Raw genomic sequence first — 23,504 nt, forward strand, 5'->3', positions numbered from 1 at the left:
ATCCATTTGGTGATGTGGGCCCTCTGGTGCAAGTCTGATCCTGACTGGGTTCGTCACACTTCTCTGAGGTGGGCCCTCTGCTGTGAGGTCATTCGTGCCTGGTTGGCACACATCGCCTTGGTGACGTCAGCCCTCTGGTGGCAGTTGGAGCCTGCTGGGAGCCTTCTTCCCTTGGTGATGAGGGTCCTCTGGCGTCAGGCCCTAACTGCTGGTCTCCCAAAATTTTCTGATACGTTCTCAGTGGTGCGAGGACACTCCTACCAGATTTATATCCCCATGGGGATGTGGGCCTCCTGCTCTGAGGTCCCAATGGCTGGGTTGCTCAGTTTCATGACATGGGCCCTCTTCTGTGAGTTCACTGTGGCCTGGATCCCATAGCCTCGGTGCTCTGGGCCGCCTGCTGGGAGGTTCCAACTGCTGGATTCCTCACTTTTTACTCTATGGGCACAGTGTTGTGAGGCTACTCCTGCCTGCCTCACTCCGAGGCCCTTGGTGATGTGGGTCCTCTGGTTTGAGGACACATGTGCTGAGTAGCTCACCTTTCGATGATGTGGCCCCACTGGTGTGAAGACACTCCTGCCTGGTTCCCATCCCCTTGGTGATGTGGGCCCTCTGGTGAGAGTCTGATATTGGCTGGGTTTCTCACCCTTCTGTGAGGTGGGACCTCTGCTGTGAGGTAACTCCTGCCTAGCTTGCTCACGTTGCCTTGGCAACGTTCACTTAGAATCATCGTACCTGAATCCACTCATTATGCTGCTATGGGCCTGATGACATAGATTTCATTGCTGATTGATATTGCATTGTACGTAAGTACCACAACTTTTTTATCCATTTTTCACTTTCTGTGATATTGAACTTGTACCACAAACAAGGTTCTTGTAAACAGAGCCGTCCCAAACTTTGGGGTGGCTGTGTCTTTTTGATTTTAATTTCCCTAAGCTATAGGACCATAAGTGGAAGTGCCCTAGGCTCTGTTGCTTTGTTTTTTAGATGTTTCAGGAAACACCATACACTTCTCCAGAGTGGCTGTTGGCAATTTACATCCCGCCCATCAGCATAACAAGGCTCCCAGTTCTCCATGGCCTGTCCTGCCTTTCTGGATTTTACACTTTTTTCAGATGGCCCTTTTGAACGGGGGGCAGTGAGACTTCATTGTAGTGCAGATTTCCTTTGCAAGCTTGCTTGGTTGGCCAAAAAGGGCGTATGCGTTTTCTCCTGAATATATTCAGGAAAAAACGCATACGCCCTTTTTGGCCAAGTGCATCATTGTGGACGTTCTGCCTCTTTTCCTATGCTTTACATGCAATTCCAGTCTACCTCCTGAAATCGGTTGCCTGCAATTCTGCCCCGCTTTCAAGTCCTCTTGGCAGACATACTTCAATATATTTTTGGATGATAGCTGTCATTTATAACTCTGCCGGTTTGTGAATTACAGTGACCCTGAGCTCCTTTCTTCAACTCGATTTCTTGTGAGCTGGCCGCAACACCGCAGCATTGCTTCAGGCCCTAGTGTGGTTCCGGCATGGCACGCTGAGCCTTTGGTTAATTCCTCTTCCTGTTGGGAAATGAGAGTTAAATTTGCCCGTCCAGACACCTCCAGCTAGTCTCTCATTTGTTCTCCCTATTCCTGTTCATTTTCCGCAGAATTTGCAAACTGGGCCAAACAGGAGCTTAAAGGCACTGACTCTCCAAGTGGGGAGAGTGTTAGTAAAGCGTCTGGAATGTTGCACCCGAGTACCAGGGGATGAAACCTGACACCCATTTGAACACGTTTCCCGATCACACGGTGGATCATACTCTGGGTTCCACATGCATGTTTTAGCTGAAGGAAGAATCCCTTAAACCTGGAGAGTTGAGACCCATGGAATGAGTACCATGCAATATGACCTCAAAGGGTCTGTATTTGTTCACCGAACCTCACCAATCCTATCACTGCTGCGTTTATGCCACTGTACACACGCTTGATTCCCTTTTGGAGACATAGAAATCCATAGGTTTTAAGATTCTTACTAGTCAGGTATAATCTTAGGTGTTTAATATGGGGTGTAGAGTCCACTTCGTTGAGCAAGGAGTAGCTCTTGTCCATTACATATTTGGCTTATGCAACGGTATCTGTGCTAATTTCAATCTCTGGTTTTATGCAGCACCCCAACTCACCTTTCCCCTTAAGCAAGCATAAGTTGGTTTTCTACATTTGAGACACAGTTCTGTTTTGTAATTCAGTTCCTGTGTAGCCAAGTTTACATTCCGTGTAGTAGTGATATCTTATGATGTTTCTTTTTCTGTGTGACTTATTTCACTTAGACTCATCATACCTGAATCCACTCATTATGCTGCTATGGGCCTGATGGCATAGATTTCATTGCTGAGTGATATTGCATTGTATGTAAGTACCACAACTTCTTTATCCATTTTTCGCTTTCTGTGATACTAAACTTGAGCCGTAAACGAGGTTCTTGTAAACAGAGCTGTCCCAAACTTTGGCGTGGCTGTGTCTTTTTGATTTTAATTTCCCTAAGCTATAGGACCATAAGTGGAAGTGCCCTAGGCTCTGTTGCTTTGTTTTTTAGATGTTTCAGGAAACACCATACACTTCTCCAGAGTGGCTGTTGGCAATTTACATCCCGCCCATCAGCATAACAAGGCTCCCAGTTCTCCATGGCCTGTCCTGCCTTTCTGGATTTTACACTTTTTTCAGATGGCCCTTTTGAACGGGGGCAGTGAGACTTCATTGTAGTGCAGATTTCCTTTGCAAGCTTGCTTGGTTGGCCAAAAAGGGCGTATGCATTTTTTCCTGAATATATTCAGGAAAAAACGCATATGCCCTTTTTGGCCAAGTGCATCATTGTGGACGTTCTGCCTCTTTTCCTATGCTTTACATGCAATTCCAGTCTACCTCCTGAAATTGGTTTCCTGCAGTTCTGCCCACTTTGAAGTCCTCTTGGCAGACTTACTTCAATATATTTTTGGACGATAGTTGTCATTTATAACTCTGCAGGTTTGTGAATTACAGTGCCCCTGAGCTCCTTTCTTCAACTCGCTTTCTTGTGAGCTAGCCGCAACACCGCAGCATTGCTTCAGGCCCTAGTGTGTTTCCGGCATGGCACGCTGAGCCTTTGGTTAATTCCTCTTCCTGGTGGGAAATGAGAGTTAAATTTGCCCGTCCAGACACCTCCAACTAGTCTCTCATTGGTTCTCCCTATTCCTGTTCATTTTTTGCAGAAATTGCAAACTGGGCCAAACAGGAGGTTAAAGGCACTGACTCTCCAAGTGGGGAGAGTGTTAGTAAAGCGTCTGGAATGTTGCACCTGAGTACCAGGGGACGAAAACTGACACATTTAAACACGTTTCCCGATCACACGGTGGATAATACTCTGGATTCCACATGCATGTTTTAGCTGAAGGAAGAATCCCTTAAACCTGGAGAGTTGATACCCATGGATTGGGTACCATGCAATATGACTTAAAAGGGTCTGCATTTGTTCACCGAACCTCACCAATCTTATCACTGCTGCGTTTATGCCGCTGTACACACAGTTGATTCTCTTTCAGAGACATACAAATCCATAGGTTTTAAGATTCTTACTAGTCAGGTATAATCTTAGGCGTTTAATATGGGGTGTAGAGTCCACTTCGTTGAGCAAGGAGTAGCTCTTGTCTGTTACATATTTGGCTTATGGAACGGTATCTGTGCTAATTTCAATCTCTGGTTTTATGCAGCACCCCAACTCACCTTTCCCCTTAAGCAAGCATAAGTTGGTTTTCTACATTTGAAACCCTGTTCTGTTTTGTAATTCAGTTCCTGTGTAGCCAAGTTTACATTCCATGTAGTAGTGGTATCTTATGATGTTTCTTTTTCTGTGTGACTTATTTCACTTAGAATCATCGTACCTGAATCCACTCATTATGCTGCTACGGGCCTGATGACATAGGTTTCATTGCTGAGTGATATTGCATTGTATGTAAGTACCACAACTTCTTTATCCATTTTTCACTTTCTGTGATATTGAATTTGTACTGTCAACGAGGTTCTTGTAAACAGAGCCATCCCAAACTTTGGGGTGGCTGTGTCTTTTTGATTTTAATTTCCCTAAGATATAGGACCATAAGTGGAAGTGCCCTAGGCTCTGTTGCTTTGTTTTTTAGATGTTTCAGGAAACACCATACACTTCTCCAGAGTGGCTGTTGGCAATTTACATCCCGCCCATCAGCATAACAAGGCTCCCAGTTCTCCATGGCCTGTCCTTCCTTTCTGGATTTTACACTTTTTTCAGATGGCCCTTTTGACCGGGTGCCAGTGAGACTTCATTGTAGTGCAGATTTCCTTTGCAAGCTTGCTTGGTTGGCCAAAAAGGGCGTATTCGTTTTTTCCTGAATATATTCAGTAAAAAACGCATACGCCCTTTTTGGCAAAGTGCATCATTGTGGACGTTCTGCCTCTTTTCCTATGCTTTACATGCAATTCCAGTCTACCTCCTGAAATCGGTTTCCTGCAATTCTGCCTCGCTTTCAAGTCCTCTTGGCAGCCTTACTTCAATATATTTTTGGACGATAATTGTCATTTATAACTCTGCAGGTTTGTGAATTACAGTGCCCCTGAGCTCCTTTCTTCAACTCGCTTTCTTGTGAGCTGGCCGTAACACCGCAGCATTGCTTCAGGCCCTAGTGTGGTTCCGGCATGGCACGCTGAGCCTTTGGTTAATTCCTCTTCCTGTTGGGAAATGAGAGTTAAATTTGCCCGTCCAGACACCTCCAGCTAGTCTCTCATTGGTTCTCCCTATTCCTGTTCATTTTCCGCAGAAATTGCAAACTGGGCCAAAAAGGAGCTTAAAGGCACTGACTCCCCTAGTGGGGAGAGTGTTAGTAAAGCGTCTGAAATGTTGCACCCGAGTACCAGGGGACAAAAACTGACACATTGGAACACGTTTCCCGATCACATGGTGGATCATAATCTGGGTTCCACATGCATGTTTTAGCTGAAGGAAGAATCCCTTAAACCTGGAGAGTTGAGACCCATGGAATGGGTACCATGCAATATGACTACAAAGGTTCTGCATTTGCTCACCGAACCTCACCAATCCTATCACTGCTGCATTTATGCCGCTGTACACACGCTTGATTCTCTTTCGGAGACATATAAATCCATAGGTTTTAAGATTCTTACTAGTCAGGTATATTCTTAGGGGTTTAATATGGGGTGTAGAGTCCACTTCGTTGAGCAAAGAGTAGCACTTGTCTGTTACATATTTGGCTTATGGAACGGTATCTGTGCTAATTTCAATCTCTGCTTTTATGCAGCACCCCAACTCACCTTTCCCCTTAAGCAAGCATAAGTTGGTTTTCTACATTTGAGACCCTGTTCTGTTTTGTAATTCAGTTCCTGTGTAGCCAAGTTTACATTCCGTGTAGTAGTGATATCTTATGATATTTCATTTTCTGTGTGACTTATTTCACTTAGAATCATCGTACCTGAATCCACTCATTATGCTGCTATGGGCCTGATGACATAGATTTCATTGCTGAGTGATATTGCATTGTACGTAGGTACCACAGCTTCTTTATCCATTTTTCGCTTTCTGTGATATTGAACTTGTACCGTAAACGAGGTTCTTGTAAACAGAGCTGTCCCAAGCTTTGGGGTGGCTGTGCCTTTTTGATTTTAATTTCCCTAAGCTATAGGACCATAAGTGGAAGTGCCCTAGGCTCTGTTGCTTTGTTTTATAGATGTTTCAGGAAACACCATACACTTCTCCAGAGTGGCTGTTGGCAATTTACATCCCGCCCATCAGCATAACAAGGCTCCCAGTTCTCCATGGCCTGTCCTGCCTTTCTGGATTTTACACTTTTTTCAGATGGCCCTTTTGACCGGGGGGCAGTGAGACTTCATTGTAGTGCAGATTTCCATTGCAAGCTTGCTTGGTTGGCCTTAAAGGGCGTATGCATTTTTTCCTGAGGAAAAAACGCATATGCCCTTTTTGGCCAAGTGCATCATTGTGGACGTTCTGCCTCTTTTCCTATGCTTTACATGCAATTCTAGTCTACCTCCTGAAATCGGTTTCCTGCAATTCTGTCCCGCTTTCAAGTCCTCCTGGCAGCCTTACTTCAATATATTTTTGGACGATAGCTGTCATTTATAACTCTGCAGGTTTGTAAATTACAGTGTCCCTGAGCTCCTTTCTTCAACTCGCTTTCTTGTGAGCTGGCCGCAACACCGCAGGATTGCTTCAGGCCCTAGTGTGGTTCTGGCATGGCACGCTGAGCCTTTGGTTAATTCCTCTTCCTGGTGGGAAATGAGAGTTAAATTTGCCCGTCCAGACACCTCCAGCTAGTCTCTCATTGGTTCTCCGTATTCCTGTTCATTTTCCGCAGAAACTGCAAACTGGGCCAAACAGGAGGTTAAAGGCACTGACTCTCCAAGTGGGGAGAGTGTTAGTAAAGCGTCTGGAATGTTGCACCCGAGTACCAGGGGACGAAACCTGAGACACATTTGAACACGTTTCACGATCACATGGTGGATCATACTCTGAGTTCCACATGCATGTTTTAGCTGAAGGAAGAATCCCTTAAAACTGGAGAGTTGAGACGCATGGAATGGGTACCATGCATTATGACTTCAAAGGGTCTGCCTTTGCTCACCGATCCTCACCAATCCTATCACTGCTCTGTTTATGCTGCTGTACACACGCTTGATTCTCTTTCGGAGACATATAAATCCATAGGTTTTAAGATTCTTACTAGTCAGGTATATTCTTAGGCGTTTAATATGGTGTGTTGAGTCCACTTGGTTGAGCAAGGAGTAGCTCTTGTCTATTACATATTTGGCTTATGGAACGGTATCTGTGCTAATTTCAATCTCTGGTTTTATGCAGCACCCCAACTCACCTTTCCCCTTAAGCAAGCATAAGTTGCTTTTCTACATTTGAGACCCTGTTCTGTTTTGTAATTCAGTTCCTGTGTAGCTAAGTTTACATTCCGTGTAGTAGTGATATCTTATGATGTTTCTTTTTCTGTGTGACTTATTTCACTTAGAATCATCGTACCTGAATCCACTCATTATGTTGCTATGGGCCTGATGACATAGATTTCATTGCTGAGTGATATTGCATTGTACTTAAGTACCACAACCTCTTTATCCATTTTTCGCTTTCTGTGATACTGAACTTGTACCGTAAACGAGCTTCTTGTAAACAGAGCTGTCCCAAACTTTGGGGTGGCTGTGTCTTTTTGATTTTAATTTCCCTAAGCTATAGGACCATAAGTGGAAGTGCCCTAGGCTCTTTTCCTTTGTTTTTTAGATGTTTCAGGAAACACCATACACTTCTCCAGAGTGGCTGTTGGCAATTTACATCCCGCCCATCAGCATAACAAGGCTCCTTCGTCTCCATGGCCTGTCCTGCCTTTCTGGATTTTACACTTTTTTCAAATGGCCCTTTTGACTGGGGGGCAGTGAGACTTCATTGTAGTGCAGATTTCCTTTGCAAGCTTGCTTGGTTGGCCAAAAAGGGCGTATGCGTTTTTTCCTGAATATATTCAGGAAAAAACGCATACGCCCTTTTTGGCCAAGTGCATCATTGTGGACGTTCTGCTTATTTTCCTATGCTTTAAAGGCAATTGCTATCTACCTCCTGAAATCTGTTTCCTGCAATTCTGCCCCGCTTTCAAGTCCTCTTGGCAGCCTTACTTCAATATATTTTCGGACGATAGCTGTCATTTATAACTCTGCAGGTTTGTGAATTACAGTGCCCCTGAGCTCCTTACTTCAACTCGCTTTCTTGTGAGCTGGCCGCAACACCGCAGGATTGCTTCAGGCCCTAGTGTGGTTCCGGCATGGCACGCTGAGCCTTTGGTTAATTCCTCTTCCTGGTGGGAAATGAGAGTTAAATTTGCCCGTCCAGACACCTACAGCTTGTCTCTCATTGGTTCTCCCTATTCCTGTTCATCTTACGCAGAAATTGCAAACTGGGCCAAACAGGAGGTTAAAGGCACTGACTCTCCAAGTGGGGAGAGTGTTAATAAAGCGTCTGGAATGTTGCACCCGAGTACCAGGGGACAAAAACTGAGACACATTTGAACACGTTTCCCGATCACATGGTAGATCATACTCAGGGTTCCACATGCATGTTTTAGCTGAAGGAAGAATCCCTTAAACCTGGAGAGTTGAGACCCATGGAATGGGTACCATGCAATATGACTTCAAAGGGTCTGCATTTGCTCACCGAACGTCAACAATCCTATCACTGCTGCGCTTATGCCACTGTACACACGCTTGATTCTCTTTCGGAGACATATCAATCCATAGGTTTAAGATTCTTACTAGTCAGTTATATTCTTAGGCGTTTAATATGGGGTGTTGTGTCTTCTTCGTTGAGCAAGGAGTAGCTCTTGTCTATTACATATTTGGCTTATGGAACGGTATCTGTGCTAATTTCAATCTCTGGTTTTATGCAGCACCCCAACTCACCTTTCCCCTTAAGCAAGCATAAGTTGGTTTTCTACATTTGAGATTCTGTTCTGTTTTGTAATTCAGTTCCTGTGTAGCCAAGTTTACATTCCGTGTAGTAGTGATATCTTATGATGTTTCTTTTTCTGTGTGACTTATTTCACTTAGAATCATCGTACCTGAATCCACTCATTATGCTGCTATGGGCCTGATGACATAGATTTCATTGCTGAGTGATATTGCATTGTACGTAAGTACCACAACTTCTTTATCCATTTTTCGCTTTCTGTGATATTGAACTTGTAATGTAAACTAGGTTCTTGTAAACAGAGCCGTCCCAAATTTTGGGGTGGCTGTGTCTTTTTGATTTTAATTTCCCTAAGCTATAGGACCATAAGTGGAAGTGCCCTAGGCTCTGTTGCTTTGTTGTTTAGATGTTTCAGGAAACACCATACACTTCTCCAGAGTGGCTGTTGGCAATTTACATCCCGCCCATCAGCATAACAAGGCTCCCAGTTCTCCATGGCCTGTCCTGCCTTTCTGGATTTTACACTTTTTTCAGATGGCCCTTTTGACTGGGGGGCAGTGAGACTTCATTGTAGTGCAGATTTCCTTTGCAAGCTTGCTTGGTTGGCCAAAAAGGGCGTATGCGTTTTTTCCTGAATATATTCAGGAAAAAACGCATACGCCCTTTTTGGCCAAGTGCATCATTGTGGACGTTCTGCCTCTTTTCCTATGCTATACATGCAATTCCAGTCTACCTCCTGAAATCGGTTTCCTGCAATCCTGCCCCGCTTTCAAGTCCTCTTGGCAGCCTTACTTCAATATATTTTTGGACGATAGCTGTCATTTATAACTCTGCAGGTTTGTGAATTACAGTGCCCCTGAGCTCCTTTCTTCAACTCGCTTTCTTGTGAGCTGGCCGCAACACTGCAGCATTGCTTCAGGCCCTAGTGTGGTTCCGGAATGGCATGCTGAGACTTTGGTTAATTCCTCTTCCTGGTGGGAAATGAGAGTTAAATTTGCCCGTCCAGACACCTCCAGCTAGTCTCTCATTGGTTCTCCCTATTCCTGTTCATCTTCCGCAGAAATTGCAAACTGGGCCAAACGGGAGGTTAAAGGCACTGACTCTCCAAGTGGGGAGAGTGTTAGTAAAGCATCTGGAATGTTGCACCCGAGTACCAGCGGCCGAAAACTGACACATTTGAACACGTTTTCCGATCACACGGTGGATCATACTCTGGGTTCCAAATGCATGTTTTAGCTGAAGGAAGAATCCCTTAAACCTGGAAAGTTGAGACCCAAGGAATGGGTACCACGCAATATGACTTCAAAGGGTCTGCATTTGCTCACCGAACGTCACCAATCCTATCACTGCTGCGCTTATGCCGCTATACACACGCTTGATTCTCTTTCGGAGACAAATAAATCCATAGGTTTTAAGATTCTTACTAGTCAGGTATATTCTTAGGCGTTTAATATGGGGTGTTGTGTCCTCTTCGTTGAGCAAGGAGTAGCTCTTGTCTATTACATATTTGCCTTATGGAACGGTATCTGTGCTAATTTCAATCTCTGGTTTTATGCAGCACCCCAACTCACCTTTCCCCTTAAGAAAGTATAAGTTGGTTTTCTACATTTGAGACCCTGTTCTGTTTTGTAATTCAGTTCCTGTGTAGCCAAGTTTACATTCCGTGTAGTAGTGATATCTTATGATGTTTCTTTTTCTGTGTGACTTATTTCACTTAGAATCATCGTACCTGAATCCACTCATTATGCTGCTATGGGCCTGATGACATAGATTTCATTGCTGAGTGATATTGCATTGTACGTACCTACCACAACTTCTTTATCCATTTTTCACTTTCTGTGATATTGAACTCGTACTGTAAACGAGGTTCTTGTAAACACAGCTGTCCCAAACTATGTGGTGGCTGTGCCTTTTTGATTCTAATTTCCCTAAGCTATAGGACCATAAGTGGAAGTGCCCTAGGCTCTGTTGCTTTGTTTTTTAGATGTTTCAGGAAACACCATACACTTCTCCAGAGTGGCTGTTGGCAATTTACATCCCGCCCATCAGCATAACAAGGGTCCCAATTCTCCATGGCCTGTCCTGCCTTTCTGGATTTTACACTTTTTTCAGATGGCCCTTTTGACCGGGGGGCAGTGAGACTTCATTGTACTGCAGATTTCCTTTGCAAGCTTGCTTGGTTGGCCAAAAAGGGCGTATGCGTTTTTTCCTGAATATATTCAGGAAAAAACGCATATGCCCTTTTTGGCCAAGTGCATCATTGTGGACGTTCTGCCTCTTTTCCTATGCTTTACATGCAATTCTAGTCTACCTCCTGAAACCGGTTTCCTGCAATTCTGCCCCGCTTTCAAGTCCTCTTGGCAGCCTTACTTCAATATATTTTTGGACGATAGCTGTCATTTTTAACTCTGCAGGTTTGTGAATTACAGTACCCCTGAGCTCCTTTCTTCAACTCGCTTTCTTGTGAGCTGGCCGCAACACCGCAGGATTGCTTCACGCCCTAGTGTGGTTCCGGCATGGCACGCTGAGCCTTTGGTTAATTCCTCTTCCTGGTGGGAAATGAGAGTTAAATTTGCCCGTCCAGACACCTCCAGCTAGTCTCTCATTGGTTCTCCCTATTCCTGTTCATTTTCGGCAGAAATTGCAAACTGGGCCAAACAGGAGGTTAAAGGCACTGACTCTCCAAGTGGGGAGAGTGTTAGTAAAGCGTCTGGAATGTTGCACCCGAGTACCAGGGGACGAAACCTGAGACACTTTTGAACACGTTTCCCGATCACACGGTGGATCATACTCTGGGTTCCACATGCATGTTTTAGCTGAAGGAAGAATCCCTTAAACCTGGAGAGTTGAGACCCATGGAATGGGTACCATGCAATATGACTTCAAAGGGTCTGCATTTGCTCACCGAACCTCAACAATCCTATCACTGCTGCGCTTATGCTGCTGTACACACGCTTGATTCTCTTTCGGAGACATATAAATCCATAGGTTTTAAGATTCTTACTAGTCAGGTATATTCTTAGGCGTTTAATATGGGGTGTTGTGTCCTCTTCGTTGAGCAAGGAGTAGCTCTTGTCTATTACATATTTGGCTTATGGAATGGTATCTGTGCTAAATTCAATCTCTGGTTTTATGCAGGACCCCAACTCACCTTTCCCCTTAAGATAGCATAAGTTGGTTTTCTACATTTGAGACCCTGTTCTGTTTTGTAATTCAGTTCTTGTGTAGCCACGTTTACATTCCGTGTAGTAGTGATATCTTATGATGATTCTTTTTCTGTGTGACGTATCTTACTTAGAATCATCGTACTTGAATCCACTCATTATGCTGCTACGGGCCTAATGGCATAGATTTCATTGCTGAGTGATATTGCATTGTACGTAAGTACCACAACTTCTTTATCCATTTTTCCCTTTCTGTGATACTGAACTTGAACCGTAAACGAGGTTCTTGTAAACAGAGCCGTCCCAAACTTTGGGGTGGCTGTGTCTTTTTGATTTTAATTTCCCTAAGCTATAGGACCATAAGTGGAAGTGCCCTAGGCTCTGTTGCTTTGTTGTTTAGATGTTTCAGGAAACACCATACACTTCTCCAGAGTGGCTGTTGGCAATTTACATCCCGCCCATCAGCATAACAAGGCTCCCACGTCTCCATGGCCTGTCCTGCCTTTCTGGATTTTACACTTTTTTCAAATGGCCCATTTGACTGGGGGACAGTGAGACTTCATTGTAGTGCAGATTTCCTTTGCAAGCTTGCTTGGTTGGCCAAAAAGGGCGTATGCGTTTTTTCCTGAATATATTCAGGAAAAAACGCATACGCCCTTTTTGGCCAAGTGCATCATTGTGGACGTTCTGCCTCTTTTCCTATGCTTTACATGCAATTCCAGTCTACCTCCTGAAATCGGTTTCCTGCAATCCTGCCCCGCTTTCAAGTCCTCTTGGCAGCCTTACTTCAATATATTTTTGGACGATAGCTGTCATTTATAACTCTGCAGGTTTGTGAATTACAGTACCCCTGAGCTCCTTTCTTCAACTCGCTTTCTTGTGAGCTGGCCGCAACACCGCAGGATTGCTTCAGGCCCTAGTGTGGTTCCGGCATGGCACGCTGAGCCTTTGGTTAATTCCTCTTCCTGGTGGGAAATGAGAGTTAAATTTGCCCGTCCAGACACCTCGAGCTAGTCTCTCATTGGTTCTCCCTATTCCTGTTCATTTTCCGCAGAAATTGCAAACTGGGCCAAACAGGAGTTTAAAGGCACTGACTCTCCGAGTGGAGAGAGTGTTAGTAAAGCGTCTGGAATGTTGCACCCGAGTACCAGGGGACGAAACCTGAGACACATTTGAACACGTTTCCCGATCACACGGTGGATCATACTCTGGGTTCCACATGCATGTTTTAGCTGAAGGAAGAATCCCTTAAACCTGGAGAGTTGAGCCCCATGGAATGGGTACCATGCAATATGACTTCAAAGGGTCTGCATTTGCTCACCGAACCTCACCAATCCTATCACTGCTGCGTTTATGCCGCTGTACACACGCTTGATTCTCTTTCGGAGACATAGAAATCCATAGGTTTTAAGATTCTTACTAGTCAGGTATATTCTTAGGCGTTTAATATGGGGTGTTGATTCCACTTGGTTGAGCAAGGAGTAGCTCTTGTCTATTACATATTTGGCTTATGGAACGGTATCTGTGCTAATTTCAATCTCTGGTTTTATGCAGCACCCCAACTCACCTTTCCCCTTAAGAAAGTATATGTTGGTTTTCTACATTTGAGACCCTGTTCTGTTTTGTAATTCAGTTCCTGTGTAGCCAAGTTTACATTCCGTGTAGTAGTGATATCTTATGATGTTTCTTTTTCTGTGTGACTTATTTCACTTAGAATCATCGTACCTGAATCCACTCATTATGCTGCTATGGGCCTGATGACATAGATTTCATTGCTGAGTGATATTGCATTGTACGTACCTACCACAACTTCTTTATCCATTTTTCACTTTCTGTGATATTGAACTCGTACTGTAAACGAGGTTCTTGTAAACACAGCTGTCCCAAACTTTGTGGTGGCTGTGCCTTTTTGATTCTAATTTCCCTAAGCTATAGGACCATAAGTGGAAGTGCCCTAGGCTCTGTTGCTTTGTTTTTTAGATGTTTCAGGAAACACCATACACTTCTCCAGAGTGGCTGTTGGCAATTTACATCCCGCCCATCAGCATAACAAGGGTCCCAATTCTCCATGGCCTGTCCTGCCTTTCTGGATTTTACACTTTTTTCAGATGGCCCTTTTGACCGGGGGGCAGTGAGACTTCATTGTACTGCAGATTTCCTTTGCAAGCTTGCTTGGTTGGCCAAAAAGGGCGTATGCGTTTTTTCCTGAATATATTCAGGAAAAAACGCATATGCCCTTTTTGGCCAAGTGCATCATTGTGGACGTTCTGCCTCTTTTCCTATGCTTTACATGCAATTCTAGTCTACCTCCTGAAACCGGTTTCCTGCAATTCTGCCCCACTTTCAAGTCCTCTTGGCAGCCTTACTTCAATATATTTTTGGACGATAGCTGTCATTTTTAACTCTGCAGGTTTGTGAATTACAGTACCCCTGAGCTCCTTTCTTCAACTCGCTTTCTTGTGAGCTGGCCGCAACACCGCAGGATTGCTTCAGGCCCTAGTGTGGTTCCGGAATGGCACGCTGAGACATTGGTTAATTCCTCTTCCTGGTGGGAAATGAGAGTTAAATTTGCCCGTCCAGACACCTCCAGCTAGTCTCTCATTGGTTCTCCCTATTCCTGTTCATTTTCCGCAGAAATTGCAAACTGGGCCAAACAGGAGCTTAAAGGCACTGACTCTCCAAGTGGGGAGAGTGTTAGTAAAGCGTCTGGAATGTTGCACCCGAGTACCAGGGGACGAAACCTGAGACACATTTGAACACGTTTCCCGATCACACGGTGGATCATACTCTGGGTTCCACATGCATGTTTTAGCTGAAGGAAGAATCCCTTAAACCTGGAGAGTTGAGACCCATGGAATGGGTACCATGCAATATGACTTCAAAGGGTCTGCATTTGCTCACCGAACCTCACCAATCCTATCACTGCTGCGTTTATGCCGCTGTACACACGCTTGATTCTCTTTCGGAGACATAGAAATCCATAGGTTTTAAGATTCTTACTAGTCAGGTATATTCTTAGGCGTTTAATATGGGGTGTTGATTCCACTTGGTTGAGCAAGGAGTAGCTCTAGTCTATTACATATTGGCCTTATGGAACGGTATCTGTGCTAATTTCAATCTCTGGTTTTATGCAGCACCCCAACTCACCTTTCCCCTTAAGAAAGTATAAGTTGGTTTTCTACATTTGAGACCCTGATCTGTTTTGTAATTCAGTTCCTGTGTAGCCAAGTTTACATTCAGTGTAGTAGTGATATCTTATGATGTTTCTTTTTCTGTGTGACTTATTTCACTTAGAATCATCGTACCTGAATCCACTCATTATGCTGCTATGGGCCTGATGACATAGATTTCATTGCTGAGTGATATTGCATTGTACGTACCTACCACAACTTCTTTATCCATTTTTCGCTTTCTGTGATATTGAACTCGTACTGTAAACGAGGTTCTTGTAAACACAGCTGTCCCAAACTTTGTGGTGGCTGTGCCTTTTTGATTCTAATTTCCCTAAGCTATAGGACCATAAGTGGAAGTGCCCTAGGCTCTGTTGCTTTGTTTTTTAGATGTTTCAGGAAACACCATACACTTCTCCAGAGTGGCTGTTGGCAATTTTTCATCCCGCCCATCAGCATAACAAGGCTCCCAATTCTCCATGGCCTGTCCTGCCTTTCTGGATTTTACACTTTTTTCAGATGGCCCTTTTGACCGGGGGGCAGTGAGACTTCATTGTAGTGCAGATTTCCTTTGCAAGCTTGCTTGGTTGGCCAAAAAGGGCGTATGCGTTTTTTCCTGAATATATTCAGGAAAAAACGCATACGCCCTTTTTGGCCAAGTGCAGCATTGTGGACGTTCTGCCTCTTTTCCTATGCTTTGCATGCAATTCCAGTCTACCTCCTGAAATCGGTTTCCTGCAATTCTGCCCCACTTTCAAGTCCTCTTGGCAGCCTTACTTCAATATATTTTTGGACGATAGCTGTCATTTATAACTCTGCAGGTTTGTGAATTACAGTGCCCCTGAGCTCCTTTGTTCAACTCGCTTTCTTGTGAGCTGGCCGCAACACCGCATTATTGATTCAGGCCCTAGTGTTGTTCCGGAATGGCACGCTGAGCCTTTGGTTAATTCCTCTTCCTGGTGGGAAATGAGAGTTAAATTTGCCCGTCCAGACACCTCCAGCTAGTCTCTCATTGGTTCTCCCTATTCCTGTTCATTTTCCGCAAAAATTGCAAACTGGGCAAAATAAGAGCTTAAAGGCACTGACTCTCCAAGTGGAGAGAGTGTTAGTAAAGCGTCTGGAATGTTGCACCCGAGTACCAGGGGACGAAACCTGAGACACATTTGAACACGTTTCCCGATCACACGGTGGATCATACTCTGGGTTCCACATGCATGTTTTAGCTGAAGGAAGAATCCCTTAAACCTGGAGAGTTGAGACCCATGGAATGGGTACCATGCAATATGACTTCAAAGGGTCTGCATTTGCTCACCGAACCTCACCAATCCTATCACTGCTGCGTTTATGCCGCTGTACACACGCTTGATTCTCTTTCGGAGACATAGAAATCCATAGGTTTTAAGATTCTTACTAGTCAGGTATATTCTTAGGCGTTTAATATGGGGTGTTGATTCCACTTGGTTGAGCAAGGAGTAGCTCTTGTCTATTACATATTTGGCTTATGGAACGGTATCTGTGCTAATTTCAATCTCTGGTTTTATGCAGCACCCCAACTCACCTTTCCCCTTAAGAAAGTATATGTTGGTTTTCTACATTTGAGACCCTGTTCTGTTTTGTAATTCAGTTCCTGTGTAGCCAAGTTTACATTCCGTGTAGTAGTGATATCTTATGATGTTTCTTTTTCTGTGTGACTTATTTCACTTAGAATCATCGTACCTGAATCCACTCATTATGCTGCTATGGGCCTGATGACATAGATTTCATTGCTGAGTGATATTGCATTGTACGTACCTACCACAACTTCTTTATCCATTTTTCACTTTCTGTGATATTGAACTCGTACTGTAAACGAGGTTCTTGTAAACACAGCTGTCCCAAACTTTGTGGTGGCTGTGCCTTTTTGATTCTAATTTCCCTAAGCTATAGGACCATAAGTGGAAGTGCCCTAGGCTCTGTTGCTTTGTTTTTTAGATGTTTCAGGAAACACCATACACTTCTCCAGAGTGGCTGTTGGCAATTTACATCCCGCCCATCAGCATAACAAAGCTCCCAATTCTCCATGGCCTGTCCTGCCTTTCTGGATTTTACACTTTTTTCAGATGGCCCTTTTGACCGGGGGGCAGTGAGACTTCATTGTAGTGCAGATTTCCTTTGCAAGCTTGCTTGGTTGGCCAAAAAGGGCGTATGCGTTTTTTCCTGAATATATTCAGGAAAAAACGCATACGCCCTTTTTGGCCAAGTGCAGCATTGTGGACGTTCTGCCTCTTTTCCTATGCTTTGCATGCAATTCCAGTCTACCTCCTGAAATCGGTTTCCTGCAATTCTGCCCCACTTTCAAGTCCTCTTGGCAGCCTTACTTCAATATATTTTTGGACGATAGCTGTCATTTTTAACTCTTCAGGTTTGTGAATTACAGTGCCCCTGAGCTCCTTTCTTCAACTCGCTTTCTTGTGAGCTGGCCGCAACACCGCAGGATTGATTCAGGCCCTAGTGTTGTTCCGGAATGGCACGCTGAGCCTTTGGTTAATTCCTCTTCCTGGTGGGAAATGAGAGTTAAATTTGCCCGTCCAGACACCTCCAGCTAGTCTCTCATTGGTTCTCCCTATTCCTGTTCATTTTCCGCAGAAATTGCAAACTGGGCAAAATAAGAGCTTAAAGGCACTGACTCTCCAAGTGGAGAGAGTGTTAGTAAAGCGTCTGGAATGTTGCACCCGAGTACCAGGGGACGAAACCTGAGACACATTTGAACACGTTTCCCGATCACACGGTGGATCATACTCTGGGTTCCACATGCATGTTTTAGCTGAAGGAAGAATCCCTTAAACCTGGAGAGTTGAGACCCATGGAATGGGTACCATGCAATATGACTTCAAAGGGTCTGCATTTGCTCACCGAACCTCACCAATCCTATCACTGCTGCGTTTATGCCGCTGTACACACGCTTGATTCTCTTTCGGAGACATAGAAATCCATAGGTTTTAAGATTCTTACTAGTCAGGTATATTCTTAGGCGTTTAATATGGGGTGTTGATTCCACTTGGTTGAGCAAGGAGTAGCTCTTGTCTATTACATATTTGGCTTATGGAACGGTATCTGTGCTAATTTCAATCTCTGGTTTTATGCAGCACCCCAACTCACCTTTCCCCTTAAGAAAGTATATGTTGGTTTTCTACATTTGAGACCCTGTTCTGTTTTGTAATTCAGTTCCTGTGTAGCCAAGTTTACATTCCGTGTAGTAGTGATATCTTATGATGTTTCTTTTTCTGTGTGACTTATTTCACTTAGAATCATCGTACCTGAATCCACTCATTATGCTGCTATGGGCCTGATGACATAGATTTCATTGCTGAGTGATATTGCATTGTACGTACCTACCACAACTTCTTTATCCATTTTTCACTTTCTGTGATATTGAACTCGTACTGTAAACGAGGTTCTTGTAAACACAGCTGTCCCAAACTTTGTGGTGGCTGTGCCTTTTTGATTCTAATTTCCCTAAGCTATAGGACCATAAGTGGAAGTGCCCTAGGCTCTGTTGCTTTGTTTTTTAGATGTTTCAGGAAACACCATACACTTCTCCAGAGTGGCTGTTGGCAATTTACATCCCGCCCATCAGCATAACAAAGCTCCCAATTCTCCATGGCCTGTCCTGCCTTTCTGGATTTTACACTTTTTTCAGATGGCCCTTTTGACCGGGGGGCAGTGAGACTTCATTGTAGTGCAGATTTCCTTTGCAAGCTTGCTTGGTTGGCCAAAAAGGGCGTATGCGTTTTTTCCTGAATATATTCAGGAAAAAACGCATACGCCCTTTTTGGCCAAGTGCATCATTGTGGACGTTCTGCCTCTTTTCCTATGCTTTACATGCAATTCTAGTCTACCTCCTGAAACCGGTTTCCTGCAATTCTGCCCCACTTTCAAGTCCTCTTGGCAGCCTTACTTCAATATATTTTTGGACAATAGCTGTCATTTTTAACTCTGCAGGTTTGTGAATTACAGTACCCCTGAGCTCCTTTCTTCAACTCGCTTTCTTGTGAGCTGGCCGCAACACCGCAGGATTGCTTCAGGCCCTAGTGTGGTTCCGGAATGGCACGCTGAGACATTGGTTAATTCCTCTTCCTGGTGGGAAATGAGAGTTAAATTTGCCCGTCCAGACACCTCCAGCTAGTCTCTCATTGGTTCTCCCTATTCCTGTTCATTTTCGGCAGAAATTGCAAACTGGGCCAAACAGGAGCTTAAAGGCACTGACTCTCCAAGTGGGGAGAGTGTTAGTAAAGCGTCTGGAATGTTGTACCCGAGTAACAGGGGACGAAACCTGAGACACATTTGAACACGTTTCCCGATCACACGGTGGATCATACTCTGGGTTCCACATGCATGTTTTAGCTGAAGGAAGAATCCCTTAAACCTGGAGAGTTGAGACCCATGGAATGGGTACCATGCAATATGACTTCAAAGGGTCTGCATTTGCTCACCGAACCTCACCAATCCTATCACTGCTGCGTTTATGCCGCTGTACACACGCTTGATTCTCTTTCGGAGACATATAAATCCATAGGTTTTAATATTCTTACTAGTCAGCTATATTCTTAGGCGTTTAATATGGGGTGTTGATTCCACTTGGTTGAGCAAGGAGTAGCTCTTGTCTATTACATATTTGCCTTATGGAACGGTATCTGTGCTAATTTCAATCTCTGGTTTTATGCAGCACCCCAACTCACCTTTCCCCTTAAGAAAGTATAAGTTGGTTTTCTACATTTGAGACCCTGATCTGTTTTGTAATTCAGTTCCTGTGTAGCCAAGTTTACATTCAGTGTAGTAGTGATATCTTATGATGTTTCTTTTTCTGTGTGACTTATTTCACTTAGAATCATCATACCTGAATCCACTCATTATGCTGCTATGGGCCTGATGACATAGATTTCATTGCTGAGTGATATTGCATTGTACGTACCTACCACAACTTCTTTATCCATTTTTCACTTTCTGTGATATTGAACTCGTACTGTAAACGAGGTTCTTGTAAACACAGCTGTCCCAAACTTTGTGGTGGCTGTGCCTTTTTGATTCTAATTTCCCTAAGCTATAGGACCATAAGTGGAAGTGCCCTAGGCTCTGTTGCTTTGTTTTTTAGATGTTTCAGGAAACACCATACACTTCTCCAGAGTGGCTGTTGGCAATTTTTCATCCCGCCCATCAGCATAACAAGGCTCCCAATTCTCCATGGCCTGTCCTGCCTTTCTGGATTTTACACTTTTTTCAGATGGCCCTTTTGACCGGGGGGCAGTGAGACTTCATTGTAGTGCAGATTTCCTTTGCAAGCTTGCTTGGTTGGCCAAAAAGGGCGTATGCGTTTTTTCCTGAATATATTCAGGAAAAAACGCATACGCCCTTTTTGGCCAAGTGCAGCATTGTGGACGTTCTGCCTCTTTTCCTATGCTTTGCATGCAATTCCGGTCTACCTCCTGAAATCGGTTTCCTGCAATTCTGCCCCACTTTCAAGTCCTCTTGGCAGCCTTACTTCAATATATTTTTGGACGATAGCTGTCATTTTTAACTCTTCAGGTTTGTGAATTACAGTGCCCCTGAGCTCCTTTCTTCAACTCGCTTTCTTGTGAGCTGGCCGCAACACCGCAGGATTGATTCAGGCCCTAGTGTTGTTCCGGAATGGCACGCTGAGCCTTTGGTTAATTCCTCTTCCTGGTGGGAAATGAGAGTTAAATTTGCCCGTCCAGACACCTCCAGCTAGTCTCTCATTGGTTCTCCCTATTCCTGTTCATTTTCCGCAGAAATTGCAAACTGGGCAAAATAAGAGCTTAAAGGCACTGACTCTCCAAGTGGAGAGAGTGTTAGTAAAGCGTCTGGAATGTTGCACCCGAGTACCAGGGGACGAAACCTGAGACACATTTGAACACGTTTCCCGATCACACGGTGGATCATACTCTGGGTTCCACATGCATGTTTTAGCTGAAGGAAGAATCCCTTAAACCTGGAGAGTTGAGACCCATGGAATGGGTACCATGCAATATGACTTCAAAGGGTCTGCATTTGCTCACCGAACCTCACCAATCCTATCACTGCTGCGTTTATGCCGCTGTACACACGCTTGATTCTCTTTCGGAGACATAGAAATCCATAGGTTTTAAGATTCTTACTAGTCAGGTATATTCTTAGGCGTTTAATATGGGGTGTTGATTCCACTTGGTTGAGCAAGGAGTAGCTCTTGTCTATTACATATTTGGCTTATGGAACGGTATCTGTGCTAATTTCAATCTCTGGTTTTATGCAGCACCCCAACTCACCTTTCCCCTTAAGAAAGTATATGTTGGTTTTCTACATTTGAGACCCTGTTCTGTTTTGTAATTCAGTTCCTGTGTAGCCAAGTTTACATTCAGTGTAGTAGTGATATCTTATGATGTTTCTTTTTCTGTGTGACTTATTTCACTTAGAATCATCGTACCTGAATCCACTCATTATGCTGCTATGGGCCTGATGACATAGATTTCATTGCTGAGTGATATTGCATTGTACGTACCTACCACAACTTCTTTATCCATTTTTCACTTTCTGTGATATTGAACTCGTACTGTAAACGAGGTTCTTGTAAACACAGCTGTCCCAAACTTTGTGGTGGCTGTGCCTTTTTGATTCTAATTTCCCTAAGCTATAGGACCATAAGTGGAAGTGCCCTAGACTCTGTTGCTTTGTTTTTTAGATGTTTCAGGAAACACCATACACTTCTCCAGAGTGGCTGTTGGCAATTTACATCCCGCCCATCAGCATAACAAAGCTCCCAATTCTCCATGGCCTGTCCTGCCTTTCTGGATTTTACACTTTTTTCAGATGGCCCTTTTGACTGGGGGGCAGTGAGACTTCATTGTAGTGCAGATTTCCTTTGCAAGCTTGCTTGGTTGGCCAAAAAGGGCGTATGCGTTTTTTCCTGAATATATTCAGGAAAAAACGCATACGCCCTTTTTGGCCAAGTGCATCATTGTGGACGTTCTGCCTCTTTTCCTATGCTTTACATGCAATTCTAGTCTACCTCCTGAAACCGGTTTCCTGCAATTCTGCCCCACTTTCAAGTCCTCTTGGCAGCCTTACTTCAATATATTTTTGGACGATAGCTGTCATTTTTAACTCTGCAGGTTTGTGAATTACAGTACCCCTGAGCTCCTTTCTTCAACTCGCTTTCTTGTGAGCTGGCCGCAACACCGCAGGATTGCTTCAGGCCCTAGTGTGGTTCCGGAATGGCACGCTGAGACATTGGTTAATTCCTCTTCCTGGTGGGAAATGAGAGTTAAATTTGCCCGTCCAGACACCTCCAGCTAGTCTCTCATTGGTTCTCCCTATTCCTGTTCATTTTCCGCAGAAATTGCAAACTGGGCCAAACAGGAGCTTAAAAGCACTGACTCTCCAAGTGGGGAGAGTGTTAGTAAAGCGTCTGGAATGTTGTACCCGAGTACCAGGGGACGAAACCTGAGACACATTTGAACACGTTTCCCGATCACACGGTGGATCATACTCTGGGTTCCACATGCATGTTTTAGCTGAAGGAAGAATCCCTTAAACCTGGAGAGTTGAGACCCATGGAATGGGTACCATGCAATATGACTTCAAAGGGTCTGCATTTGCTCACCGAACCTCACCAATCCTATCACTGCTGCGTTTATGCCGCTGTACACACGCTTGATTCTCTTTCGGAGACATATAAATCCATAGGTTTTAATATTCTTACTAGTCAGCTATATTCTTAGGCGTTTAATATGGGGTGTTGATTCCACTTGGTTGAGCAAGGAGTAGCTCTTGTCTATTACATATTTGCCTTATGGAACGGTATCTGTGCTAATTTCAATCTCTGGTTTTATGCAGCACCCCAACTCACCTTTCCCCTTAAGAAAGTATAAGTTGGTTTTCTACATTTGAGACCCTGATCTGTTTTGTAATTCAGTTCCTGTGTAGCCAAGTTTACATTCAGTGTAGTAGTGATATCTTATGATGTTTCTTTTTCTGTGTGACTTATTTCACTTAGAATCATCGTACCTGAATCCACTCATTATGCTGCTATGGGCCTGATGACATAGATTTCATTGCTGAGTGATATTGCATTGTACGTACCTACCACAACTTCTTTATCCATTTTTCACTTTCTGTGATATTGAACTCGTACTGTAAACGAGGTTCTTGTAAACACAGCTGTCCCAAACTTTGTGGTGGCTGTGCCTTTTTGATTCTAATTTCCCTAAGCTATAGGACCATAAGTGGAAGTGCCATAGGCTCTGTTGCTTTGTTTTTTAGATGTTTCAGGAAACACCATACACTTCTCCAGAGTGGCTGTTGGCAATTTTTCATCCCGCCCATCAGCATAACAAGGCTCCCAATTCTCCATGGCCTGTCCTGCCTTTCTGGATTTTACACTTTTTTCAGATGGCCCTTTTGACCGGGGGGCAGTGAGACTTCATTGTAGTGCAGATTTCCTTTGCAAGCTTGCTTGGTTGGCCAAAAAGGGCGTATGCGTTTTTTCCTGAATATATTCAGGAAAAAACGCATACGCCCTTTTTGGCCAAGTGCAGCATTGTGGACGTTCTGCCTCTTTTCCTATGCTTTGCATGCAATTCCAGTCTACCTCCTGAAATCGGTTTCCTGCAATTCTGCCCCACTTTCAAGTCCTCTTGGCAGCCTTACTTCAATATATTTTTGGACGATAG

The 23,504-nt window shown here is 44.1% G+C and overlaps 1 long non-coding RNA gene across 1 annotated transcript in view; it reads left to right on the forward strand.

Moving 5' to 3' along the window:
* LOC137203839 (uncharacterized) overlaps window positions 1-23,504 on the forward strand; it is a 783,639-nt gene that overhangs the window by 168,972 nt on the left and 591,163 nt on the right. The window contains exon 4 of the long non-coding RNA XR_010933335.1: window positions 7,030-7,115. This is a non-coding gene — a long non-coding RNA (uncharacterized lncRNA). The remainder of the gene's footprint in view (window positions 1-7,029; window positions 7,116-23,504) is intronic.

Source organism: Pseudorca crassidens, chromosome 1 (assembly GCF_039906515.1).
Source record: "Pseudorca crassidens isolate mPseCra1 chromosome 1, mPseCra1.hap1, whole genome shotgun sequence".
Taxonomy (NCBI): domain Eukaryota; kingdom Metazoa; phylum Chordata; class Mammalia; order Artiodactyla; family Delphinidae; genus Pseudorca; species Pseudorca crassidens.